Raw genomic sequence first — 9,171 nt, forward strand, 5'->3', positions numbered from 1 at the left:
GAATAAGCAACAGATATATATAGGCTGCACAGTTATGCATCTTGGAAACCTCAGGGTTAAGCTGACATAAGTGCTGTCTGATGGCTTACTAGGTAAGATCTAGCACGGGGCTCCACAGGGAGGAATTTATTAAAAAAATAAAAGTGAGATCGACCACGTTTATTTGATATTACATTCATAGGTGTAAAATAGCAGTTTATAGTTTCACTTGTCCATTTCCCTTGCTCTGGATCTGCCTCCCTGATCAAGAAATTCAATAGCTATTAAAAGCTGCAGCTGTACTAACAGTCTTATGCTTTATAGGATGAATTTTGCAGCTATTACTTTAGAGCAGGCTTTCCGTGCCAGTACAGATGTTGCGTCCACCTTTTTCATAAGCACTTTTATCTGCACTATGGGCATTGCATTTCTAACATTTGCTTGAAATTGCTAAACGCTGTAATTTATTTGGGCTGGTGTAGTTTAAAGTCCTGAAAGCCGGAGCTGCACCTGTTCTATTCATGGGACCAGGAAAGCACTAATTCCACTGCATGAGAGTTTGTAGAGTTTGGATCTCTTCTTTATAAATCTGAACCAAATGCAGCCCTTGGAGTCACATGCGTATTCCCCTTCCCTGCAGTAGAAATAGCTTGCATATGTTTCACTGAATTTTAGTTTCGTAATGTTGAAGGGAGAACGTACCACTTGAGCTAATGGAGGACCAGCGTGCAACTCCCATGTTCCTCCCCTCAGTCAATCTCTCTCTGAGTAATCAGACGTACATAGTGAAAGGTGAGACGTGTGGAGCTCTGTGTGTGCAACTGGAGCAAACTCGACTGCTATGATGATGCTGGTTTCACTGTGGAATAGTATGCCAAACGCTTCTGACTGTAGGGTATTCAAAACTACATAAAATGTGTGAGAAGGGAAAGGAACTGCTTAATGTAACCTGATTCACCTCCTGACAACACTGCTATCAGTGAAGTTGTACTAGTGTAAGATAAGCAACAGCTGAAGAAGGCTGTGATATTGGCAATAGCCTAAGTAATAAATGATATATTTTAAATATCGAATGTTCAACCAGTGTAAGAGCCATTCATTCAACTGTTTCATCCCAGAATTTCAGAGTTCAGACAAAATCAAGAAGTAGTCCTAGCTTCGAAAGACAAAAAAATACTGAAAAAACCCAACAAACCCAGAAACCACCCCTAACCAAGCAAACAAGAAAGCCACTGTTCAGTAAGGTTTTTCAAAACCAAAGCTATGTCCCGCTTTGCCCAATTCTGCCAGAGATGTATGTCATCCATAGACATGTCATCAAATATGACTCAAACCAAGCTTCCCCCCAAAATAAATAAATGCAACCACATAGACCGAAATGATTCTTTGGCATTTTAAAGATTCTACCCTACTTACTTGTGGTGCATTTTTAATTTAGAGTTAAACCAGGGGCTGATGCCTCACTTAGTGTTTTTGTTAAAATAAAATAGAAAAAAAGCACTGCTGCCCTAATCAGTCTTGTTAAAAACTTGTAAATATGTAGTAAATTCGGTGCAATAGAATGGGGAAGCCGCATCTCTATAGGAAAACAAATAAAGAATGAGACTTAAATAAATTGAAGTAAAGAGAAGCTTATTTGTAATATATATTTTGGGAACAGTGATTAAATACTGAAGCAAAGGTATTATTAGTAACTGCATTACTAAAATGAAATGCTCTAGAATTTTGCATTTAGGCTTTGAATTTCTTCTGAGAGATCTGATGACTTTGACAAATCCCACAAGCCTTGTTCAAGAGACCAGGGATACCTTCTTTGATTCATCTAAAGACTGAGCAGAGAGTTTGGCCCCTCAGGTTTAGGATGCCGTCAGAAGCTCTAGGTAGAACTGAGTTTTGCTGTACTCAGCTGAGAGTATGTAATTCCTTACGTTAAATTCATGTCTTATGTGTTGTAAAAGAAATGAAAGGTAGCTGTTAATTCCAAGGCTTATAAATATGTCAGTAGGTTTTCGTAATGTCTTAATAAATTACAAGAACAAACTCATGATGTCAGGAGAACTACATGCTGCACTGTATTTATTGTAATTATGTACTATACCTCATAGAATTCTTTTACTTTCTATGTGAAAATACAGGTCCCACTAAAGAATCAGAACAATCCTCATTGCTTTCTTCATTCTTTTTTATTTGCTACCTTTCAGCTGTTTGGATTTTTTTGTTCTGAGCCCTTCTTCAAATGAAGACAATGTTTAAGAAAATGTATTTGAAAGAACATTGCTGCAACTATTACATTTATTCATTGAAAAGCTGAAGTAAAATCCAGTGTTCAAATATCCTCAGATTTGGGTGAAGTTCAAATTTTCCTTGGACCTTAGTTCTCTAACTGGCCACCAGCCCATATCACTAACGGTATAACTAGCTGAAAAAATGGAAGAACAATTTCAGGAAAATGTCAGGATTATTTTGGCTTAGATCTAAAATGTAGAGATAACATCGATATCGTAGTGTCAGAAAAGCTTCATTCTTTAGTCTAAAAAATGAACACAGGGCAGGCTAAACACTTCAGGTAAGTTAAATGTGTAAGACTAATTCTTAGGTAAACTTAGTGTGTGGAGAAGCCCTGTGGCTCTTCAGTGCTCCCTGTCCAAACTGTTTTTTACTCTTACAGTCCTAAGCTGCAAGTGTAGTTTGCATCTAAGTGTTGTGAGTAAATGTCCTTTTGTATCCAAAACATCCTGAGTTGATACATTGAGTCGGCCCTGCTCCTACATATCTATATGCTTGGGTGTCAGTTTCAATGGAACAGAACCTCTTTCTTAAGAATGGGAGAAATGGAGAAAATTACACACTGCATCCATTTTTTATGGCCCTTATTTAAATCACTGGAAATGGTACATCTGAATTTAATGTATGTTGACTGAATGACATGCTTCTCTGAAGCTAATGGGTAAGCAAACCAAAGAAATGACCCTCAATGTTTCTCCCGTCATTACTGACATACTTCTCCAAGACATCTATGCTTGAAAAGCCTGTATGTGAAATCCTCCTGTTCAAACTGCATTCACGCATTGCTTGCAGTGAAACAGGTATCTTTTCAGTATGCATGTCTTAATTTTCACTCTCATGTATCCAGAAGCAAGCAGGAGACCCCATTCCAAACTTCTCATTCCAAAAATAATAGCAGTGTTCAGTCACATTTTATGAAAGCATCTTAGAATTTATATAAATAAAACTAGTGTACATTTCAAGGAATATATAAAATGCTGGCGTTTTTGCTTTTACTGCAAAGATCAAAGAGCCGATCAAAATGAAAATTTCATTAATTTTAAATTAGACATTTAGTCATGACAAAAATATTAAAACAAAAAAAACAACTTTAAAGCAGCAGGTGTACCTTATATAGTAAGATAAAGTTTAATATATTTTATTAGCTTAAGGGACACAGAATAGCTATCTATCCAGAACTTCAGGCATGCATTTACATAAATATATTAAATTAAGAAAAGCAATTATACACTTAAACATCCTTTTGTCTAAAAAAATCATTAAATCCACAGATTAACAATAAATCCAACTCTATGCATTTATCACTTCCAGATACAACTGTTCCATTTCTCAGATATTACACAAATACATTTGTTAGAATTTATATGCATTATACATATATTATATATTACATAATAGTGTGTATACATACATGGTGTTCAATAATATAATAATAATTTGTAATTTTTATAGCACTTTTCATTTGAAGAACTCAAAGCGCTTTACAAGGATTGATTTCACTAATTTTGAAATGGCAAGTGGAGGCACAAAGATGCAATTATTTTGGGTTACATAGGATTTGTGACAGACAGTAACTGAATTCTCTTGTTGTGAACCTCAGCCATGCTGCCTCCCTTAAAAGAAATACACGTATAGCATATATAGTCTACATAGGTAGACTTGCAAAGACTTGTAAGGTCTCAAACCGAGAAAGCACTTAATTATGTTCATGATGTTAAGCACATGACTTCAGTGAGACTCATATGCTTAAAATTACTTGTGTGCTCCAGTGCTCTGCTAGATTGGTGCCTGTATATGCTTAGTAGTATAATACAGTTTACAGAAGATACTTAAGCATAGTTTGAATGATACTTTCTAAGCTATTTTCCCACATTTCAAATGTACATACAGTACCCGACAGCTACTATAAAATAAAACTAATTGAACAGAGGAATATCACAACAGCAATGTTCTCAAGTGACAGAATTTTTTTATTTCCTTTTCCTTTTCTGCTTGGCTCCCATTACAGTCTTAATCATTCTCAAAAGGGAATTGAAGTTTTAATTCTGCAATATATTTTGTGGGGGACGGCTAATAGCATTTCTGGATAATTCACAGGGTAGGGTTACTGCTCCTGGTGTTAATGGATATCACTACAAGATGCATCTGGTGACTTAATACCAGATGGTTTCTGAGCTCAGTGTATCTTGATAGGAATTAAGTTCATTCTGCACACCAGTTTTGATGCTGCCTAGAACTTTTTCCTTTCAGTGGCTCCTCCTAGGAACATTCAGAAAATGGGGTTTGTTTGTTACTGTCTTGTGATGCAAACCACTTTTTTGTCCTGCAGCAAAATGCATCCCACATAAAAAACCAAACAACAAAATACCTCCAAAACAGCCACCTCTCTCTGCCTTCTTCCCTCCCAAAGATACTATGAACATAGCCACTGCATGTATTGACATACTTTAGCTGGTGCTTTCTTTCTAAAATTTCCTGGGAATTTAAGTAATTTTTCATTTAAATATTTCCTCACTTCTGTTTTCATTGCAAAATGAAGATAAACAGGAAAATCTCATAGACTGTAAAATGTAAAAGAACCTTAACTATATGACACATGGGACCCTATTGATCACTTGTAACAGATGGAAAGTGGTTTTTTTATCAGTAGAAGTAAAACTATTCTCCAATAATTCAGCTTGCTGTTTGTGCACATCGTTAGCAATACTTTCTGACATTTTGGTTGGTGAAGCCAGCATATGTACAGTAGACAATAGGTAAAGACACGCATTAAATGTGTATAACACAGAATATTTTTTTTTTTTGTGAATTCCTAGAGCATGAAATGATTACTAGAATGATAGAGTTTCAGTCCTGAGAGCTCTGGTAAGCAGGCATGTTGCTTGGCTTTCAAATCAAACTATACAGTGCAATGTGAAGAAAAATTTCGTAGGCAAGCAGCTCTGCCTTTGCCTCGTGCGTGCCCATTGAATGACTGCACATGTCCCCACCTGGCGATCGCTTACGCGTGTCATTTCAGTACAGAGGAGTCTCATTGCTTTCAGTCTTACTGGCCTTATGAGTAAGGGTCACAACAACGTTTTTGGATTAGAATCTTAGAATCATAGAATGGCCTAAGCTGGAAGGGACCTTAGAGATCATTTTAATCCAGCGCCCCTGTCACCAGGGACGCCACCTCTCGACTAGATCAGGCAACACATGGGGACTGAACGGGAATCGAACCCACGACCTTAGCATTGTTAGCGTGGCATATAGTCTTGATTGAAATATTACATCGTTATTATGAAGTACAAGAAGAGAGGTTCAAAAATGTGCCTACTGATCCAGAGTTGAGTCTCTGTAATACTGGTCTCAGAACAGTTGAGGGGACTCTTCCGTGGATGTTCATGAGCATCTGTGCAGGCATCCTTGGGCCCTGCCTTACTATGGCTATTTCATAAAATGACTTGATATTTTCGTTACTTTCCTGCTTAGTGGCGTGTGCTTACGTATTTGAAATAAGCACACATGTGTCAAAGAGGAGAAAAAAATGAAGTGAGCTAATTCCTCAACATTTTTAAAGAAGTATCATGAAGTCTGGCAGATTTAATAGACCCCTTGTACAACTTTTGGCAGTACCCATAAGGAAACTCAAGAGGGCTGGGTATGCTCTGCACATCGCTTTATGCAGGGCTGAATGTACAGTCTTATTCCAGAAAACCTCGGTGTGCAGATGCAGGCACGGAGAGGTCATGTGTGTGCTGATGTCTGAAGTGAAGATCTTCTGCCAGTTAAGTGGATGTCTTTTAAGGACTTAGTCCCGTAACTAATGAAGTCAATAGGAAATTTTTCGGTTCACATCAATGGGCTTCGAGTCAGGCCCTCGAAGATTAAAGTAATCCTGTACTAAGCTTTCAGGTGGCTTCTGCTGCCTTACACCTATATCCTAAAAAATACACGTCTTATTTCACTGAATTACTCTGCTGTTGAAAACGAGGAACATTTTAGCAAAACAGTTTTAACTTTTTTCAATGTTTCTACAGCATTTTGCCCTGAAATTACTTATGGAAATATTTACCAATTTTTTTTTTTTAGCCAGAACCCAGATTATTTGGTACATGTTTTCTGCAGATTTGGATTAGAAAAAATTTAAAGATTTGGTTGTCTTTTTGGTGAGATTCTTAGTGATTTTTTTAAAAAAAGACAAAATATTGGCCAATTTTTAATATTGCAAAATGGGAAAAATTAGATTGTATTTACTTTATTACTCCCTTCTAGGTTTTCTGAGACAAAGCTCACCTTTTAAGTTGGACAGAGAAAATCATATAATTCCTAGTTAAAATGATACACAGTTAAGCTAAAGGATAGTAAATTAAAATGCATTAATGTCTTTTAAAGGTTTTACATAATTATGGAAAAATAAGCAGAGCAGGATGTCCTCAGAGTTGTTTTTTCCATGGAAAAATCATAAAAATGCCTATTTCATGGATGCAAGTACAATTACATGTACGAATATTTGTTTTCACCCTATCGGGACTTTACACTTGTGAAAAATTACTCGTTCATCAGCTGTTTCAGAATCTACGTTTTCCATATTTGTACATGTAGAGGCCCTCGCTTCTAAGCCCACCTTAGAGACAATGTACACTGAAAAGCAACATTTAGCATCCCAGGAATATTGCTCTGCTTTGTATTTGAAGCATCCGATTATCGGATTGAAATAGGTAACTTCCGGATAATCACTGTGACTGTCTAGTGACCACATGCTCCCTCCCTTCCTCCAGCTTCAGCCTACCTGAGGCTGGTACTCCTGAACTATAAATGTCCAGCTAAGATACAGTATTTGAAGCTGCTATAAAATAATAAAGTTCCACAGAACAATCAAAAGATCAAACCTCAGCCTGCTGGGAAGCCTTTTGATGTGCACTTCTATTAGGCAGTTTCAAAAATCGTAAGCATCACCTGCAGCAACCAGGGATTATTGATGTTTGCTGTGCTTCTAGAAAGGAAGGAGCTGCAAAGCCAAAATGCAGAGAAGTGAATGAAAGAAGGAGATAAAGAGAGGTGTCATGTTGGTGATACAGAATTTATACTCTCACTTATACATAACTTACACTTTGTTCACATGAAATAGAATAATCTGTGAGGATTTAATGCCACAAAGGGTTTGCGTCTGTGTCCCTGGCTGTTAATGGAAGGAATTTATTTTCTTGAGTGGGAGGGTTTGAGTTAATATTTCTTATTGGATGCGGCAGAAAAATGAGTTTACTGTTTTTCTGAACTGGAGTGAAACAATTTGGCGCTGATTTTACGTAACAGCTTTTTGTCTCCTTACTTATCTGTGGAGTAAAGATGTTTCTCCTTATATTCCAGTAATAGTCTTCTTCCTGATCAGTGGCTTTTAAAAAGAGAAAAATGCAGGTTTTCTGTCCCAAAATAATAAAGTGAGGTTTGAAAACTAGCGTATATCAGGAATAGAGTTATGTTTCTTGCAACAGGTATGTTTGCTCTCTTTTAACAGTGGAAATCCTCAAAGAATGCTTGAAATGTACCATGTGTTGTGAACAGAGAGTCAGTATCTCAGAATAAAGGAAGAAATGAACAGAATAAAAGATTAGGAGAGAGAGGGACAGAGACAGAGTCAACTTGAACACACATAAAATTCCTTCTGGAGGCCCTTATCTAATTGCCTCATTTATCTAGTTTCATTTATAAGCTCAGTTTTATTCTGGGACACTCTCGGAGCTCAGAGGTTGTGTGAGAATGGCTGCAGAATGACCTAACTGGCAACGGGCTTTCTACAGATGCTTGCTTTTTTTTTTTTTTTTTTTTTTTTTTGTATGCCAATTCTCAGGGCAATTACTGCTGTTGCCCTTTTTATATTAGCGTCTTGGGTGGCTAGGTCTGATGACGTTTACTCACTCTTTTTAATAGTATAATTTCTTTTGATAAATAAGCAGCTAGGATTTTTTGTGTCTCTTTTTTGCTTAATGCAGATGCTTGCTTTCACATGATATAAAAGTTGATTTAAAAATGAAGCAAAATACTTTCTGCAAACTATCCCCCCCCTCTCTAATCTTCACCTAGATTATTCCTTAAATTTTAATGGACTCCAAGAATTTTTTTTTCTTTTTAGTGAAATGAACTGTCATATTTTGCTTACATTTTGAAAGTGATTTTCTGGGTGCAGCACAGCCGATGCGAAGTTTTTGCCATTGATTTGAATGAGGCCTGGATTTAAACTGTAGTTTTTACTGGATTTTTATTTTCTGATTTCACTAGTAAACTTAATTGTATTTATTATTAAGATTGAAACTCTCAAGATCAATCCCATCTCTTCATGGCTATGGCACATGTATTAGAGATCTTCAGTTTAGGGGCCATCTGTGTTATTTTTCATATCTCTAGGAACTAAGGAGTGAGAAAAGAACTATCAGATCTCCCCAGCTGGTTGTTGAAAATAATGTGTTACAGTGGAGTTAAAGTTGGGTTTTTTTAAAAAATATATTTAATTAAAGATAGTGTTAAAGATGTTATCTCTGTGAGATATTTAAATGTTGCTGAAATACTTCAGCGACTTTCTTGCTTTGCCGATTATGAAGAGTGCAATAAAACTGCACTATCTGACAGATTTAGACAGCTGGCTCATTCATGAGAAGTTCACATTTTTGTCACCCACGTTGAATAAGGAAAGATTAGATGCTAAGGTCGATTTACAAAAATGGTTGTCAGGACATTTTTTAATTGTAAAACTTTTTGTGATGGAATTCAGGGGAAAGACTAAAGGCAGAAAGCATCGGAGACAAAGAGCTGCTATTAACCTACAGATGCTACCGCAGGGTTCATTTTAAGATTGGTCACACTGCTTAGCCAATGAAGTGTTCGTGTGACTATAAGGGGACCACCCTTTTCTGGGGTGAGAGGGCA

The sequence above is a fragment of the Apaloderma vittatum genome, unplaced genomic scaffold, assembly GCF_000703405.1.
Source record: "Apaloderma vittatum isolate BGI_N311 unplaced genomic scaffold, ASM70340v1 scaffold10307, whole genome shotgun sequence".
Lineage (NCBI taxonomy): Eukaryota > Metazoa > Chordata > Aves > Trogoniformes > Trogonidae > Apaloderma > Apaloderma vittatum.